This window comes from Nannobrachium achirus (genome assembly GCF_963921795.1).
Source record: "Nannobrachium achirus genome assembly, chromosome: 12".
Taxonomy (NCBI): Eukaryota; Metazoa; Chordata; class Actinopteri; order Myctophiformes; family Myctophidae; genus Nannobrachium; species Nannobrachium achirus.
Window position 1 is genome coordinate 15,527,024 of NC_137832.1, and position 18,621 is coordinate 15,545,644.

An 18,621-nucleotide genomic window follows, 5' to 3' on the forward strand; every position below is an offset into this window, starting at 1 on the left:
ATCTGTGTTTTCAGATATAACCACTTGAACCATCAATACTTAATAAGCTTGACCTTTCACTCTGTACTTAGTCTGCTATTTTTCCCTTTTTAGCCAAAAATATCCGATCTACAAGCTCACATGGACAGTGTTGGACATCCATTTGCTGCTGTGGGAATCAAACTGACCACTCAGCTAGAGGCCACTCTCTGTAGACGCTAGGCCACACCCCACGACTGACCTCTCTAGAGGTCACAGCTGTCCTACCATGAGGTAAGGCATCATCGTATCACCCTAAGACGCACCAATCACTACCGAGGTAGCAACTTGCAATGGGCCTGGTGTACAAGATACACTACACCACTAAGATACCCATGTACCTGGCAAAATACTTTATAAAGGTTAAGGATGTCCATAATTACAACACCAGAGGCAGCGCCACAGATCACGTTCAACCCAGAGTCACCTCAAAGAAAGGGTCAAACAAAAATGTGGAAGGCCTTACCGAAGGCCTTAAAGGAGTGTGGATCACTAACATCCTCTAAAATCGCCCTGAAAAACCACCTACAGGCAGCAGCCGTTCGCAACTGGTAAAAACAAACATAGCCCAGCCCTACCCTCCCCTGACCCCTCTTTGTATTTACCTACTGTATGATGTTTTTGTTGTTTTCCCCTTTTTTTCCTGACTATATATACTGCATAGTACTGTGTTCTATCCGTCATTCAGTGTTATATGAGATACTTAAATGGTTTCCTATGGAAATAAGCTTAGTCTTTTCTAGGATCTCCTTTTAGTAGACCTTGTACCAGTGAACTGTACTCTCATGAAACTGTACTTTTTCCTATGCAAACTTCTTCTAATAAAGTCTTCAATCAATCAGGTATCAAATATAAGCTGCACGAGTGGGTCTCAATACTCGCTCTTGCGTTCAAGTGTCCCTGTAGCACATATTTAGTCTTAATCTCCTGTGGTCCACGGGGTCCCCACACCAGGGTCGTGGTGGTTTTTATTATGGGGAGCCTTCCCAGGCCGTCCATGTGGGACCCATGTTTCTTAACAGATGTAGTAGGGGGCCTCCTTTTCTGGACAGCTGCAGGCACCAGCAGGAGAGGGTTGCATTTCCTCCTCTTCTCCCCGGCCTGGCCAATATGCCGAGGAGGCTGTTTAGGGGCGTAGGGGCCAACTCTGATATCCGCGGTCTGCCCTGAGCTGTGGTTTTCACTGCGGGTCGCGGGGCTGACATTCCCACCGGAGCCTCGTTGTACGATGATGTCACCATCATCATCATCATCATCAGAGGGTTCCTGTAACCTGGAGGGCGACGTCGTGGGCTCCTGCCTTCGGTCAGGTTTAGCGTGATCCTGCTGACTTGTGTAATCCGAAGAGGGGCCGCGAAACACAGAGCTCTCCGGGACGCTTTCTTTCCTGGTCTTTACCTCGGTGGTCTCCAGAAGGCTGGAGCCCCCCTCCTCCTCCTCCTCCGCAGGCCTGTGTCAAAGACATAGTACATCTGCACGTTATAAATGGACAAAGGGACTGGGATTGGCGTCTCAACACCAACATAAACCGCTTGACGCAGGGACGTGCTGGCCATTGGGAAAAGCGGGACAAATTCCCGAACGGCCGGTTCATTCCCGGCCGGTCCAGGCCGACCATTAGGAAAAATGTCACTGTCGGGCAGAAAACCTCGTATCTCCAAGTTTCAAATTTGTAAAATTTTTTGCAAAGCAAAGCCCTGCTTCATCATAGAAGGCCGTCGCACAAAAGTAGTGAAAACAGCAGATCTACAAGCACACAACGCCTCGCGGTCCTTACCCGTTCAAAGATATGAGCTCCGAAATGATGTGCAGTGTGTGGGTTATGGTGTGCACTGTGCACACAGTATATGAGGGATGGAAAGTAACTTTAACTGGTGCTTGCATGATAATATGTAGGAGCATCAATGTAAGAAATACCCGTTTCGTTTAATGGCTACAGAGATACTGTGTACCGATCTGCATGATTTTTGGACAACATCTGTAACAGGACCAGACAACACCCCCCCCCCCCCCCCCCCCCTCCCGCCTACACACACACACACACACACACGCCGCACACACACACACACACACACACACACACACACACACACACACACACACACACACACACACACACACACACACACACACACACACACACACACAGCTGGTTAAACATTTTGCCTCATGCTAGATGCAGAATAGATATGCCTCATGCTAGATGCAGAATAGATAGTAGATACATCATAAAAATGCTAATATACAGCATATGATTTGTGAAAGTGACAAACGGGCTTCACAGTTATGTCAGGTGTGTTCATATGCTAATGGTGATGCGATTTCAGATCAATTGCTCCAGCCACTGAGGAGAAACGCTGTGACAGACACTCACTCACTCACTCAGACATTCGGAAAATTATAGTATAGATGATAAATACAAAACAAACGGTTTTGGACATACAAGGTTTCCACCCGACAACGACGAAATATAACTCATGTAATTGGCCCACTGGCTTGTCACTTGTCATGATCTGAAATGGCAAATCTTTGTTTAGCAGCAGCGCTACAGAGCGTGCAATGAGGGCCTCTCCAACTCTTTTTCCCGGGGTGAATCAGGGGCCCAGCATGTCCCTGCTCAACACCAACATGAACCGCTTGACACTACGCAGGATGTTTTTTCACAAAACATGCGGTAATTGGATCATCCACTGGCTGTTTTGTTCCAGCGAAATGATTCCGGGGGAATAACAGATCGCACCATAAGATGCTGTGGGCATATTTCTACATGTGAGCGTTGGACTTCAGACAATGTTTTCATCTCCTCCCCCCCACCCAACCAATGATGACATCACTTATGAGACCTGGCTTTAGAGCTCAGATACGATTTCTGGAAGTGGGGCAAGAAAAGATATTATCGAAAGAACAGCCCCTGAAAGCAATGCAAGATGGCTAAGTGTCATACCTGCTACGCCCATAACAAATGAAATAATACCTTGTATCGCCTTTCCCCATGTCCTGTTCCTCATCCTGGAAGGATGACGAGGGCAGATAGAGATGTAGTTTTGAGACTCTCGAAAAACATCTCCCCTCTCCTCCAGCATCCTGCTGTACATCATAGCTGGCGTCGTCCCCTGACAAGAAATGTGTTTGAGAGAGTGAGTCAGGGCGAAGGAAGTGGTTTTCGAAGTGTCTACTACAGCCGGGGGCGTCACAAGGGAGGGGAAAGTGGGACTGAGTTATTAGGGCCCAAGGTGGAGGGGCCTTCATTATGTTATACTTTAGCTATTGAAAAATAGCAGATCTACAAGCTTTGAAGCTTTGAAGAGTCGTGAAAATGTGTGCAAATCTATGAATATATGTATTTTTTAAGCGAACTTTTGTAACTCATTTTTTTATTCTGGAAACTAAATATTTTGAGATGGAGGTCCGTGGCCAAATACATATCATTTTGGGGGTCCCTCACATGAAAAGGTTTGAGAACCACAGACATAGAAACATAGGGTTTTTAAAAACAACCTTAGAAGGATTTGAAATATTCAAAGACTTGCACACATTTTCAAAATAGCAGATCTACAAGCTCGCAGCGCGGCACTCGGTGCCACGCTGTGAGCTTGTATATCTGCTATTTTTCAACAGTTAAAGCGCCCAGGGCCCAGAATTTGGTGCGACACCCCTGACTACAGCCACTCTGAGCTCCCAGTGCAGATGTTAGCCACTGCAGTGCGGCAATCTTCCAAAATGCAACATCTTGAAATTAGCAGGGTCAGAGTGTGTGAAACACTAAGCATGACCACATCAGAGCCAGAATCATGACCCCTCGCTGTCAGACGATTTCCAAATGCAATTATACTGAAACTGCAGCACAAACAAACACTACCTACTCATAAGTCATGATAACACAGTAAGAGAGAGAGAGAGAGAGAGGGGAGAGAGACACAGAGGAATGGGCAATAACATTTGTTTTTTATGAGCCACCACAAACCGTTCCAGCTGTTTGTTTTGCCCACAGACAGAGAAGAGAATTAATGCATCTGTGTTGTTAGGAGGATACATTTATGGGGATTGGCAGTCAAATTGGAGCTAGTGTGCTCGCATGTGCGCTCATGTACACGTGCGTGTGTGTGCGTGTGTGTGTGTGGGTGTGCAGGGACGTGCAGAGAATGTTAGAAAGTGCAGGGGCTGACAAATAGCAGACCTCCAAGCTCACAACGCGTCGTGCTGCGACGCGTTGTGAGTTTGGAGGTCGGCTATTTTCACTGTTTGATACCACACTGAACTAAGTGAACAAGTGAATTCTGGAGATGTGGCGTAACTGTATGGATTTGTACACAGAGAGGGCAACATTCTTTCAACATAAGCTGCTGTATTCAAGTTTAGGAGAGTTTGGACAAGGCAATTCTATTGAATGCTGCCTTCAGGTATGTCATGGAAAGAGGACATTTGCATTTCTTTCACCATAGTAAAAACTGCATTCATGATCTGGAGAGGGCACGTTTTACAGACAGATAAAAGGGCAGGGGCTCAAGCCCCCTTTGATGTCTATGTGTGTGTGTGTGTGTGTGTGTGTGTGTGTGTGTGTGTGTGTGTGTGTGCGTGCGTGCGTGCGTGCGTGCGTGCGTGCGTGCGTGCGTGCGTGCGTGCGTGCGTGCGTGCGTGCGTGTGTGTGTGAGAGAGAGTTGTAACTGAGTGCATGTGTGCATGTGCATGTAGTTTCAGCATTGGCTCCTGGGAGAAGCCTTGATCAAAACGGGCTTTTAAGTGGTTACCACTGTGAGTAAACAGTTTTGTCCCCCCAATGAGTAGCTACACATTAGCACCAGATGCTGTGTACTTTAAGTTATGCATAGGCTGTGATTTGATTCGCTGTACCTTGAAATTGATATGACATCCAACAAGTCTTTTCCACTGATTAATGAGTAAATGAGTGAGTAATTGTAAATGAGTATGAAATGGTTCACCAGTGAACACAGTAGGGATGGGACGATATGAAAATGTCATATCATGATTATTGTGACCAAAGAAATCACGATTTACGACATTATCGGGATAATCGAAACATCCATTATCCTGGGGCAGAACATTTGACAAAAACGCGTTGTGACCTTGTAGATCTGCTATTTTTGTCAAAGAGATTGGTAGAGAGTGAAAAAAAAAAAGACTGTATCAAGTTCGTATATTATAAGTACGTTTTACCAATAGAGGGTTTAAGTGGTACCGGATATGCAGCTCGGCAAATAAAAGGTGAATTAATCCCAGTGCATGATGGAGGACGATTTCACGATAAACAATCCACAATACAATTATCGTGAGTGTTTTTTATCACGATAAACGACAATATCGCTTATCGTCCCACCCCATAGAACACAGTTGTGAAAATACAGTCAGATGGGGTGTGACATCACATCAGGGTAGTCCCATCATCACCTTGTTGTGTCCGCATTGATCCTCCTCCTGTCCAGGCAGTGGAGGGTCTCATCACACCCCTTAGACAAGGCCCTGGTCCCCTTCTGTTCTCCAGCCTGCCCTGAGCACTGGTCACGTGCCTGCCTCCGTCCGCGTCCACGCCGCTCTGAAACAGTGCACTGGGTGGCGGCCTGGCACCCATGGGCCTCTGCTGCAGGTTACAACGGAACCCTTGCACTACACAGTGAAATACGTATGGTTAATTCAACCTCCAAGAGTGTAACAAATGGAGCCGTATAAGGACTCTGAGGGTCAATAGTGTCAAATTGGTAAATTAGCACAGAGGATTTTGCTTGGAAAGTGAAATTAACCCATTTAGGCCTAAAATTATTGAATGCTTTAACCAGTGAAAAATAGCAGATATACAAGCTCACAGCGCAGCACCGAGTGCCGCGCTGCGAGCTTGTAGATCTGGTTCTGGGTGGTCCCTGGAACTAAATATTTTGGGTCTGTGGCCAAATAAATATCATTTGGGGGTCCTTCACATGAAAAGGTTTGAGAACCACTGACACAGTAGTCTCTCAAGAACAGACTAACTGAGCTCCAGTTAAGTGAAAAGGACCTTTGACAATGGCTGGCCAGATTGCTGACATAGAAACATAGATTTTTCCAAAAAACCTTAGAAGGATTCAAAAGACACTTATAGAATCGGGTTAAAATTCTAATTTTCACAATTTTTCAAAAATAGCAGATCTACAAGCTCGCAGTGCGACACTCGGTGCCGCGCTGTGAGCTTGTATATCTGCTATTTTTCAATAGTTAAAGCATAAAATAATGATACACAATAATGTGTACCCGTTCTAAATGGGAAAGGCAGAGGTGAATACTACAGTGTTGCTGCTGCTGCTGCTGCTTCTGCTGCTGCTACTACTGATTGATTGATAGATAGATTGATTGATTGATTGATTGATTGATTGATTGATTGATTGAAAACTTTATTAGAGTTTGTATAGGAAAGGGTACGGTTTCATGACCTTCCTAATATGTGAGATGCCCGTGTTTTCTTTATAAAGGTTTTCATTTACTTTTAAATTAATCATTCTTTTCATTTTCCCAAAGAATGATTAAAAACAAATGAAGAAGGTTATCGAAAAAACACGGCCAGCTCACGTATTAGGAGGGCAGTATGAGTCACTAGAAAAAATAATGGGTGTTTTGAATTAATCTATCGTGGTTAAAATGTATTTTGAAGTTAGCAATGGGTTTGTATGGGGAGGGGCCCTGGATGGCGAGGGCCTGATAACATTTACATCAAATATCTAAATACTGAATCAAGCAAATTAAAATCTGTTCAGGGTGTTCCCGAAAGCCTGATTAGACGATAAAATGACCAAAAGTCTTTTTAAACGAGTTGACATAACGTTTTTGGTCGCTCTTATCTAAAGCGGCCCACAGTAACCAAAGTGCCCAGCCTAGTACCACCATGAGTGCATGGAAATTCTGTCATGGCATTGGCCAGGCCTCAGTCGGAGTCACTAACCAATGCCTGGCATTGTTAGTGCTATGATTTATGCTACCCCACTGAGCTCCGTGAGACAGGAATCCATTATTAGATGAAGATGGTGTTAAAGGAGCTATAGTCAGTCTTTTTCTTGAAAAACACTAAAATAAAAATGATGTTTAGAAAATATTTTATAAAAAAAGAATTAAGCTTTATATATGTGTCTCTATTAAAAAATGACCAAAAAAAGCATAAAGGTAAAATAATCATTTTGGCCATTGTCCGGCTGACTTTGTTTATTATCAATCCATATAAAAGAAGAGGGATATAAACAAAGTCAGCCTGACAATGGCCATAATGATTATTTTATCATTATTTTACGCTTTTTGTGGTCATTTTTGAATAGAAACACATATATGAAGCTTAATCTTTTTCATAAAATATTTTCAACATTATTTTGATCTATTTTAGCGTCTGTTTTTCAAGAAAAGGTTGACTATAGCTCCTTATGTCATGTGAAGTAGAGTACCGGCCCGAGTCCCGGCCCTTATTGCCAGAACAATTAGCATAGATTTCAGGCCCTACCCGTCCCGAAAACGTCGGGTCGGGACGGGTATGGTCGGGTTTTGATAAGAATTTGAGAACTCTATCACAGAGTAAAACTATCACTCTGTGATATTTTCTTTTGTCGTTGAGCCCGAGGCCCTACCCGGCCCGACTAATTAGCATACATTTTAGGCCCTATACCCGGCCCTAAATGTCGGGTTTGGTCGGGTTTGGGCAGAATTTGAGAACTCTAATGTGAAGAGGTGAAAATTGAGAAAGTGACCAAAGAGAGTGACAGTGGAGAGAGTTAATCACCATTAAGTCCAATGGGTTTATGTGGGCGTAAAGGACGCTCTGGGGTTCTGAAGCAGCGTCTCTCAGTGAAGGATACAGGTCTTGACGTGAACCCTGGCCAGTCACTGTTTATTGAGAAGGGCTCGTACTGAAACAGCTTCCTCTGGTGACTGTGGACTGTGTGGAGAAACATGCTTCGGTGTCTCTGGAGGAAGTCCAGCTTCGTACGTCAGTGTTTCACTGTGCGTGTGTTACACTCTGGAGAGAGAATATGCAAAGGTTTAGCAGAGTCAGAGTCAGTGGCGTCAGTTCAGAAAAAGCTAAGGTATGGCAACATGACTGGTGTCTTGCACGCGCGCGAAGGCGCGCGTGCAAGACACCAGTCATGTTGCCATACCTTCGCAACAGGCATGATGTATCATTTATTTTAAGAAGTACATCTTATTTTTTTCCCCCGTTTCTACGGTTTCTTGGGCTGCATATGGCAGCCTGGAACGGTTGTTGGAGCTGTGTGAAGCACAGGCTCCCTATACGTGGCCGTGTGGGTCTGTCTGTCTGTGTGTCTGTGTGTGTGTCTGTATGTAGCCTGAACTTCCTAAACTTCGGCACGCTACTAGTCCCACAGTTTTGTCACCACACACTCGCGCCATATGTCAAATCGACCGGCTTACTCGGGAATCGTGGGCTAGTAACTTGCTAAGAGAAAGGTTCAATAGTTTAATTGATATTAATTTATTAGTGAATTAATTTTCCCCATTGACTTATAATGGGAATCGCAAAAACTCACATTCAATTATTTGTCTCTCGCAAACCATAGGGGCTAGAGTTTCAAGACTTGGAGAGGAGGTTCATAATGATTTCAAGGATTAAATAAAAAATAATTGTGTCATTTGGCCGCATGGTGGCGCCATAACACCCCACTTTACGTTTTGGCCTGTAACTCTTGAACCGTAGGTCGGAAAATTAAAAATATTTTTTCCCTGGATTCCTTGGGTCATGACGCATCTCCCCATATAGGCCACGCCCATTTGCGCCATGATAGATTTTCCGCCATCTTGAATTTTCTCCAAAACACACTTTTTGCTCCTTTTCCTACATATTTTCTTCAAATGTCACAAAAATCGGTACACATGATCCACACACACACACACACACACACACACACACACACACACACACACACACACACACACACACACACACACACACACACACACACACACAGCTCCACTTCACACGGGTGTGATTTTTTCAAGTGCAGCTAAACTTGGCATGTTAGTAAACGTGCCACAATTAACAATAATGCATTGCACCTGTGCAGCTGACCTGCGGAACCTGGATATATAGGCTACCATTTTGTCAAGATGGGGAGAATAAAAGTGTGGAGAATATAATTATAATTCCTTGTTAAAGTGACCATTTTGTTACATTTTGCATTTGTAGTTATTTTACTGTAATTTAACAACATAATAACCAGCACAGGTAGACAAAGAGACATTCATGGATTTATATTTAAAAGTAACTTTTATTTTCCCCCTGGACCCAGGGTATGGCAGCTGCATACCCCTGCCATACCCAATTGACGCCCCTGAGAGAATATGCAAAAGTTTAGCAGAGTGTGTCTCACACACATGCATGATGCACGGCACGCACACAAACCTAGACAAATATTTTGTTTGTTGAACAATTGGGGAAAGATTGATACCATGCCATAGCGTTTGTCTTTGGTACGTCAAAATGTAACAGAGATCTTCAGATGTTTAATTACTAACAGATCATTAATCAGAACAAATGCATTCTTTATCATGTTAATGAGAATTTGGCCTTTTGAAATAATCTGAATGTGGTCGGCATTCAATGTAAAATCAGATGTCATGTACAAAATCACTCTATTAAAATACCCAACCCTATTTGACTGCTCTATATTGAGTCATAATTTCCATTAGATTCAATATATTACAGATGTTTATCGTGGCTTAAAGCCATTACAGGATACAAAAAATAAATAAACATCCCGCTCCCTGCCACATGGTCGAGCTAGAAAGAGAATAGAATGTCACCATTTGTTTGGCCCAACCTTGTTAGCCTGGCGGGGCCCGACGTCCTACTGCGTTCACTCACTCATTCCTTCCCCAGTATAACGTCTGGCCTTCTGGGTATAGGCAGCGAGTATCCTGATTATTTTCTGATCGGGGCCAATCAGTGACTGCTGTCCGCACAACAAACGCAGTCTTCCTGACAACAAGTGAAAAGCTTCCCCTGATTGGTCCCTGTGTAGATGATGACGTAAAATGATGCTGCCGTTTGCTGCAGCATTTTCAAAACAACAATGGCTACCCTCGATGCAACAAGTCTAACTGTTAACGCTGAAACGATAAAACAAGCACTAAGTGCAGTTATTTCAGAGTTGGAATCAATTACAACAATTGAAAATCAACAGGAGTATGCGCTAGCGGAGTTCATCGGCCAAAAAGACGTGTTTATTTGCCGTTCTTCCGACTGGCTGAGAGATGTTTTGCTACGCTGATTGGTTAGAGGAGTCTGTCTGTCAAGGCAAGTACTCCCTCCCACTTTTGTTTGTTAGGTTTCTTTAGAACTTGATTATATTGTGTTTTTCTCTAGATAGATATCCATTTACATTGTTATATTGCTGTTAATGTACTGACCTATTATCTTGTTTATTATTGCGATGTTGTATCTGCTTATTGTAAATCGCTTTGGATTAAAAGCGTCTGCTAAATGCCTAAACTGTAAACTGTAAACTGTTTTCAAGCTGCCAATAGGCCGAAGGCCAGACGTTATACTGGGGAAGGAATGAGTGAGTGAAAGCAGTATGACGTCGGGCCCCGCCAGGCTACAACCTTGTAGCATGTAACCCTCTTGCAAAAAGTGTATGAACAAGCTGAAGACTGCAAATAGCCCACCCCCCATGCACATACCGGTATGTTGATTACAAACATTGCATGATTGCATCCATATCCCCTTACCCTAGCGCTAACCTTAACCCCAACCCTATTCCTATGAAACCTAAGTAAAATGTAATTGTGAACACCAATTTTAGCTGACCCGAATCAAGCTAATTATAGGTTCATCATTTGTTCTCACATGTCTGGATACAGTGGGTAGCTCAGTCTGTAGAGTACTTGACTTTAGACAACAAGGTCATGGGTTTTATCCCGGCCACCACCAACTCAGTGTATGAGTAGTACCATGGCTTGGGTGTGGCAAGCAAAGGTTTGCTGTGAGTACTGGGAGCTGATGCTACTGTAGTGTTGCGCTCCACCTCAGCAATCCCTCTCCCAGGACCAGGGGTGTCGTACCAAATTCTGGGCCCTGGGTACTTTAACTATTGAACAATAGCAGATATACAAGCTCACAGCGCGGCACCGAGTGCCGTGCTGCGAGCTTGTAGATCTGCTATTTTTTGAAAAATCATGAAAATGTGTGCATTTTTCAAAAATATTTCAAATCCTTCAAAGGTTTTTTGAAAAACCTATGTTTCTATGTCAGTGGTGCTCAAACTTTTTCATGTGAAGGACCCCCAAAATTATATGTATTTGGCCATGGACCCCCATGTCAAAGACTGATACAACTGGTACTTGGAGATGAACAAGTACCAAACCAAGCTCTTGTGCCTTATCGGGATATGACTTTTGACTTTTTTAAGTCATGGGAATTTGCTAAAAATATAATGGGGAAGTTTTGAAAATGCATTGGTAAAAATGTGTGGGAACCCTGTACTCTTTTAATCTCAAAGAGCTATGACCTTTTTAAATGGATACGTTCGTTCTTGAGCGTGTACCGGGCCTACAGTACTTGGGAAGCGATGTAAGTTTTGAATACATCCTTCAAAATTGGTATGAAAAGTCACCTTCAGACAGCTGCTACCTGTGACCCCCCCCCCCCCCCCCCCCCACACTTTTTCTTTTTTTTCTGCCTTTGTATTTGATGTTATGCTCTTGAAACTGATATTATCCTAGATAAAGTACTATGTTCTATCCGTCTGTCTTTCAATGTTACATGAGATACTTAAAGTGTGGTTCCTGTGGAAATAAGCCTCGGCTTTCTAGGATCTCCTTTTAGTTGACCTTGTACCAGTGATTTGTACTGTCATGAAACTGTACTTTTTTTCTATTGCAAACTTCTAATAAATTCTTCAATCAATCAATCAATCAATCAATACAAACCCCAGAAGGTTTTGCTGTACACATTGTGCATTGCTAGTACCAATTGTACTTGTGTGTCTGTTTGTGTCCCATGTATGCCCTTATAATGGAGATCTCTGTATCCAGTTGAACAAGTACCTGTTCAAAACCTTGTTACAACTGTATTTACACAAATACCAACACAGTGTTATTGTGACCATTTGAAACAAGAAAGGTTATATAACATACTGTATATATGTGACTGTATGTAGTACATTGTGTACAACATACTGTTGTTGTGGGTTTTTTCTCAGATTCAATTATAGGTCTGAGGAAAAGGTTTGTGTACATGTGGCGGAGAGATGATAGACCGTACTGAGTTAAGTTTACAGAGCATTGTTACTGATGAGGGGATGGCTGGCAGAGGATTTAAGAGCATTGTGCACTGTCATTGCTGTTATTACAGGTCTTGTGTGGTCTGAATCTCATTCCTATGTCAATATATACAGTATGGGTTGCCACAAGATTGTTGGTGTCCTACCGAATGTCTTTGCACTTGTGTCACCAAGGCAAATTGCATTGTTTCTTCTTCATGCATGAATAACAAGAATTCTTTATACAGTTTGTATATATATAATCTTTATCCCACAATTTTGTAACCCATTTTTTTCACCCAGTGCCAATTGCCTATGTAATCCTGGTCTCTGCTCTCCCTCTGCCGCACCTGGGGAGACATTAACGGACTGACCTCATGCTTCCTTCAGTGCATGAGGAATCCAAGTTGCTTCTTTTCACCTGACAGGGGGGGATTTCCCTGGTTTGGGACGTAGCGCGTGGAAGGAACACGTTATTCCAACCAGTTCCTTTCCACCTCCATCAGGCGCCCCGGCTGGCCAGGGGGGAGGCATTTTAGAGACCAGGATTACTGCATGTTTTTGTGAGGGTATCTACCCTATAGGAGACACAGGGAGAACATGCAAACTCCACACAGAAAGGCCCTTTCGCCAGCGACAGCGCTACCAAGAACAAGAATTTGGTTGTGATTCTTATTTTAGCAGATGAATCTCTATGTACTAAAAACGGTGTCACCTGTTACATATCCATTCCTATGAGCTGAAAACCACAGACTCCTCCATAATCCTAGTTTCTTTTTTAAAAATAGCAGGCACGCAGCACCGGAATAGTTTCTGTGGCACTGGTAATATTTTGTTATAGTGCAATGGGAAAAGGAGGATTATCGACAGCGCTGTAAAAGAAACCATGTGTGCATGTTTAACTCACAAGCCCTTGGGGACAATCTTTTAACACGGCCCTCTCAGCGGCTCCACCACAACAGCAAAGTAATCCAAACGTTTCTTACCTGCTCTCAATTAGACGTTTCGAGGCTTTGACCAGCTTCCCCCCTCCTGCGTGGGCCCCCCGGGGTACCATATCGCAGAGTTGAATGACAGGCTGTTTGTGGTAATGTTCCTGAACATAAATCCACACCCAAACATTATTTTGCTGGCTTCGACTGTTAGGCCATGGGCTGTGCTGTTGCCAAGGACCTATGATCTCAGTACAGGGGCGTCACACCAAATTCTGGGCCCTGGGTATAAGGATTCACTGCGGGCCCCCCATGAATGTTTACTATTGAAAAATAGCAGATACACAAGCTCACGGCGCGACACCGAGTGCCGTGCTGCGAGCTTGTATATCTGCTATTTTTGGAAAATCGTGAAAATGTGTGCAAGAAACCTGTGTTTCCGTGAGAGTGGTGCTCAAACTTTTTCATGTCAAGGACCCCCAAGATGATATGTATTTGGTCACGGACCCCCATCTCAAAATATTTAGTTCCAGGGACCCCCCCCCCCCCCCCCAGAAACAAAATTTGAGTTACAAATGTTCGCTTTAAAAAATACATATATTCAAAGATTTTCACACATTTTCACGACTTTTCAAAAATAGCAGATCTACAAGCTGCCGCGCATAGCTAAAGTTACTAGGGCCCCTCCACCTTGGGCCCTAGTAACTCAGTCCCACTTTCCCCCCCTTGTGACGCCCCTGATCTCAGTCTCAGGATTTGTTTGCGGTCGGCGAGAGGTAGGGGGTGGAAGTGTCAGGATTGTCATGGTTACAAATAACTCTGCGGGCTGGGTTTGTATGACACGCGGGCATTGTAACTGGTTGATATTTTAACAGGCACATAACATAATCTGAAGTTGGCTTCGCCCTCAGCAAGAACACTTCGGTCGGCTCTTTTAAAAGGCAGCGAAGAAAACAAAGCGGGCCTCTTGAAATCATGGTTGTCACCGGCCCGTGGTAATAAATTCAAAAAGTGATTGGGGATAACGATAACAGTTCATGCGTGAGATGAGTGAGTGAGGCGCTCCTAGAGTTAAAAGGTGAGGCTCAACATTGCTCCGTGGATTTGGGGGCCCCTCTTCTCTCCTCTCCGCGGTGATGCTTTTATCACCGCGACGTACGTAATGTGCTTAGAGAGGGAGGACAGGTGGAGAAGGAATTCGTATTATCTGGATTGCTTCTGTCTTCGCTCTCCTTTCTCCCCAGGTCTGGACTGGTTCCAGGCAGGGGGGTTGGTTGGTTCTCTGTTTTCACTTACACACCTGTCGCCATCGTGGCTGTTTGACGGTTGCCAGGTGACTGCCTGCTGCATGCTGCATGCAGAACAGGACAGGACAGAAGCAGAGGCCTCAGTGGACAACATGCTCATCTATCCTGAGCAAACGAGCATTTCTATTTTTACAAAGAGTTGCATATCTTTATAACACAGATGAAAATGATTATTGTAATGTGATCCATATGCCCCCCCACCCCTCTTGCATGCACAAATCAACACAAGCACACACGCACGCACGCACGCACGCACGCACGCACGCACACACATGCACGCACACACAGTCACGAACGTACACGAATGCGTGCGCGCGTGCACGCACACACACACACACCTACGCACGCATGCACGCACGCACGCACGCACGCACGCACGCACGCACGCACGCACACACACACACACACACACACACACAGGTTAAATGAACAATAGCCTACTCCTTTTCCAGTTTGCAAACTGTTTATTTGCTATATATCACTGGCTTAAAACTATATCGTTTATTTTCTTGTGTAAATAATTTACAAGAATTGCTGACAGCCATGAGCTTACACACATTTAAAATGTACAACCACCATCCTCTACAGTTCCAGAAAGTTGCACTGCTCAATGGTTATTGAAATGTTATACTTTGGGGTACCTTTCCATGCAAACCTCCCTATTAATAGCTGCTCCTCAAACAACTGACCATCCAATAGCAATACTTAAAAAGCAAATAGCAATACTTAAAGCACAACCTACCAATACAGTGCCAAACAAAAGTGTCCATAACAGTCAATGCTAGTCAGTGCTACAAGTATCTCACCACCATGTCAAACACAAGCAAAATACTCAATACTACCAACACAACCTAATGGTGCAGAGCCAAAAGAAAAGTGTCCAATGGTCAGTGCAAAAAAAATCTAAACCAAAAACAAGAAAGGGTGACACAGCAAGACGCACATGAAAACCATCCCTGCAAAGGTCCTTAGAGGTCAGAGTCAGTACTACTATAGTTCCAGTTGAATAAGGCTACAGTTGTCTTAGGTTAGGTACCGGTAGGTAGTCCTTGTTTTTGGGGGGAGTCTCCCCCCAAAAAAGAAAAGCCCCCCTCACCCACAGGTTGAGAACACCTGCTCTAACACCTAGGCCACCACCACCTTTTCTGACGACGTGTCACCCATGTCCACCGTAAGTGTTAATGTGTCCTCCGTGGTGTCATAACCGTCAGTGACCGACTGTTCATATGGATGAATGCTCACTGAGGTGAAACATTGTCACCAAAATGACGAAAACGTGTCTTTGGAAAGCACGACCCCCCAGTTCCTCTGGGCCTTGGAACTTAAAGAAAGCACAACGCCAGTTCCTCTGGGCCTTGGAACTTAAAACATGATCTGGCATTTGATCCGCCATCTCTCCACAGTCTGTTATCCTGATTGTGTATCCTCCCACTGTAAAAGTGACAGCGAAATGGGCCTGCTGAGATCATGAAGGAGAACATTTTTAAGTTAAAAACCTGGCTGCCTCTTTTTTTTTTGTTCCTGTCGCACATAGCTCCCCAAAGTACACTTGTGCGTGTCTTTGGATGACTTGTTGGCCAGCCGGCACCGTTCTCAGTTCATAAGTGGAGCGTCATCAAAGCTGCAGCTTCTCCCTGGAGCTGATCAGAAATTTTCTCTGGCTTTGTGGCTATAGTTCACAAAAATGTTACGCACATCCATTTCAGCGTTGGTGCAGCACGAGATTCAGAAGATAGCTTTATTTGTCATTTGTTTTCCATCTGCAAGCAGCTTTGGAAAATAATGAAATTGTGTTTTTCCTAGTTAAAGACAGCATAAATTCATAAAAGAATGAAATAAAAAGTGCAAATTCTACATCCTAAAAACTAGAACAAGGGTCTTCAACAGGGGGTCCCGGGACCCCCCAGAGTTGCTACAGGGTCCAAATCTTTGAGTGATAGAAACCTTTTTCTGAGCTTGTAGATTGGCTATTTTTGGCAAAGAGCTTTGGTGTAGAGGGGGAAAAGAGCAGACTGAAAGGTCATGTTTATTAAGTATTGACGGTTCAAGTGGTTAAATATCTGAAAACACAAATCGACATGAATCCAAAATACACTGATGATCGTGCTGTCAAACAATGAAACTATGGAATCTCTGAAAAGGTTGTGGGGGTCCCCGCTTCATCTCTCTCTTGTCTCAACTAAGGGGTCCTTGGCCTGAAAATGTTGAAGACCCCTGAACTAGAAGAAATCATGTCATAAAACAAGCATAACCAGATAAAAACAGTATACATTTTGAATGTAATTAATCCATAGAGTTCATCTCATCTAATGAATAAGAAAGCATATAGGCTACCTCCCAAGTCCATATATCTAGTAGGGAGAAAGTATAGGCCTACTAGTAAGACGCCTCAGGGCGACATGCGACCTCGCCCTTCGCCAATTCTTGGCTACCTGGCCAGTGATGATATATCGGACCAGTTACCCAATCTCAACAGTGCCTGTTGAGATTGGCAGAACATGTCCATATATGGGCATTACCAAATATGCCCTTAATATTGATGACTGACTGACTGACTGGAGGACTGACACAGACGGAGACAAGCTGCGACATTTGTCATGGTATACTGCGACCTTCGGTCGCAACTAACTAGGGAGATAGAGTAACTATAGCTACTCCACTGTGTGCAAAACACAAATACTACGTCCATGTTTTGCACAGTAAATAAGGTGGAGGAGCAAAGCTGTTGACTTTTGTTTATTTGTCTTTTCTATTTTTGCGACCACAGCCAGTCCATCTAGCCTACATCTACGAAATAATAACTTGGAGTCCTCCGCGGATTCCTTGTCAAGTACGATTCCAGGGAGATGTTCACGAGGGGACGGACACTGGCGATCTCTGATTGTGACGCTCATCGAAGTGGACGCGTATTTTATTGGAAGTTGTCATTTCCCCTGTTAGCGCTGCTTATTATCAGGCTTTTTCTGGGCTATCCCTTCCACTCTCTGCTCCAATAAGCCAACAGCGTTGTGACCACAGGAATTGATTATGTCACCGTAAATCCCTGCCCAATAAAAACTACGTTACCTCATCTGTAACTTTGGCCCCCATTGTGTGAGCTGAGCTCTCCCCAAATTCCCCCTATATTGTGAGAGGAGTCCCCGCTTTTTACATGAAAGCGCTGTAATGCGAGCTGACGCGTGTTAATGTGGAAATGTTTCATGGTCATTTGGAGGCCCAGGGCGGTCATGTACATCACACTAGCATCCTTGTCTTTGGGAACATCGCTGCGTTTTTCCAGAAGACTTCATTGTTTCGTCTTGGTGTCCAAAAACCGGTGGTTCCCCTGTTCGAACCATGACATCATCAGTGGTTTCACTGGACTCAGCATTTTGGACCAGTTGTTATTTTTTTGTCGATTTGCGCGTGTGTGTGTCTGTGTGTGCGTGTGTGCGTGTGTGCGTGTGTGTGTGTGTGTGTGTGTGTGTGTGTGTGTGTGTACATGACATGCATGCATTTGTTTGTGTACGCGACTACGCGTGAATGTGCCTACATATTTTATTTAACCTTTATGTGACTAGTAGAAAAATCATTGAGATTAAACATCTCTTAACACACACACACGCGCGCGTACGTACACGCACGTACACACACGCACGCACGCACGCACGCACGCACCCACCCACCCACCCACACACCCACACACACACACACACACACACACACACACACACACACACACACACACACACACACACACACACACACACACAGAGACACACCATAAAATCCTCACTCATAATACTGTACATATTACGCACACACACAGTGGAACAATCAACCCAAATGGATCCTCAGGGGTCCGAGTGAAATTAGCACTGAACCATATGTGCTAATATACTGTATGTGTGGAGGATGTGGAAATGAAGCTTCACTGTCTGACTCTACCCAGTTCTGACATCCAGCCAGTTCTCTGGGGGCTCCCGTCCGCTGATGAGGTGTTTCATTACATGTAACGTCAGTCAGTTCCATATGGTGACTTGCAGCTGGTAGAGCTTTGCTGTTCACCTCTTTCTGGCTAGAGCCTGAAACGACCCAGCCTTACTGTAGATCTGTAATCATTTGAGTGATGAAGTTACA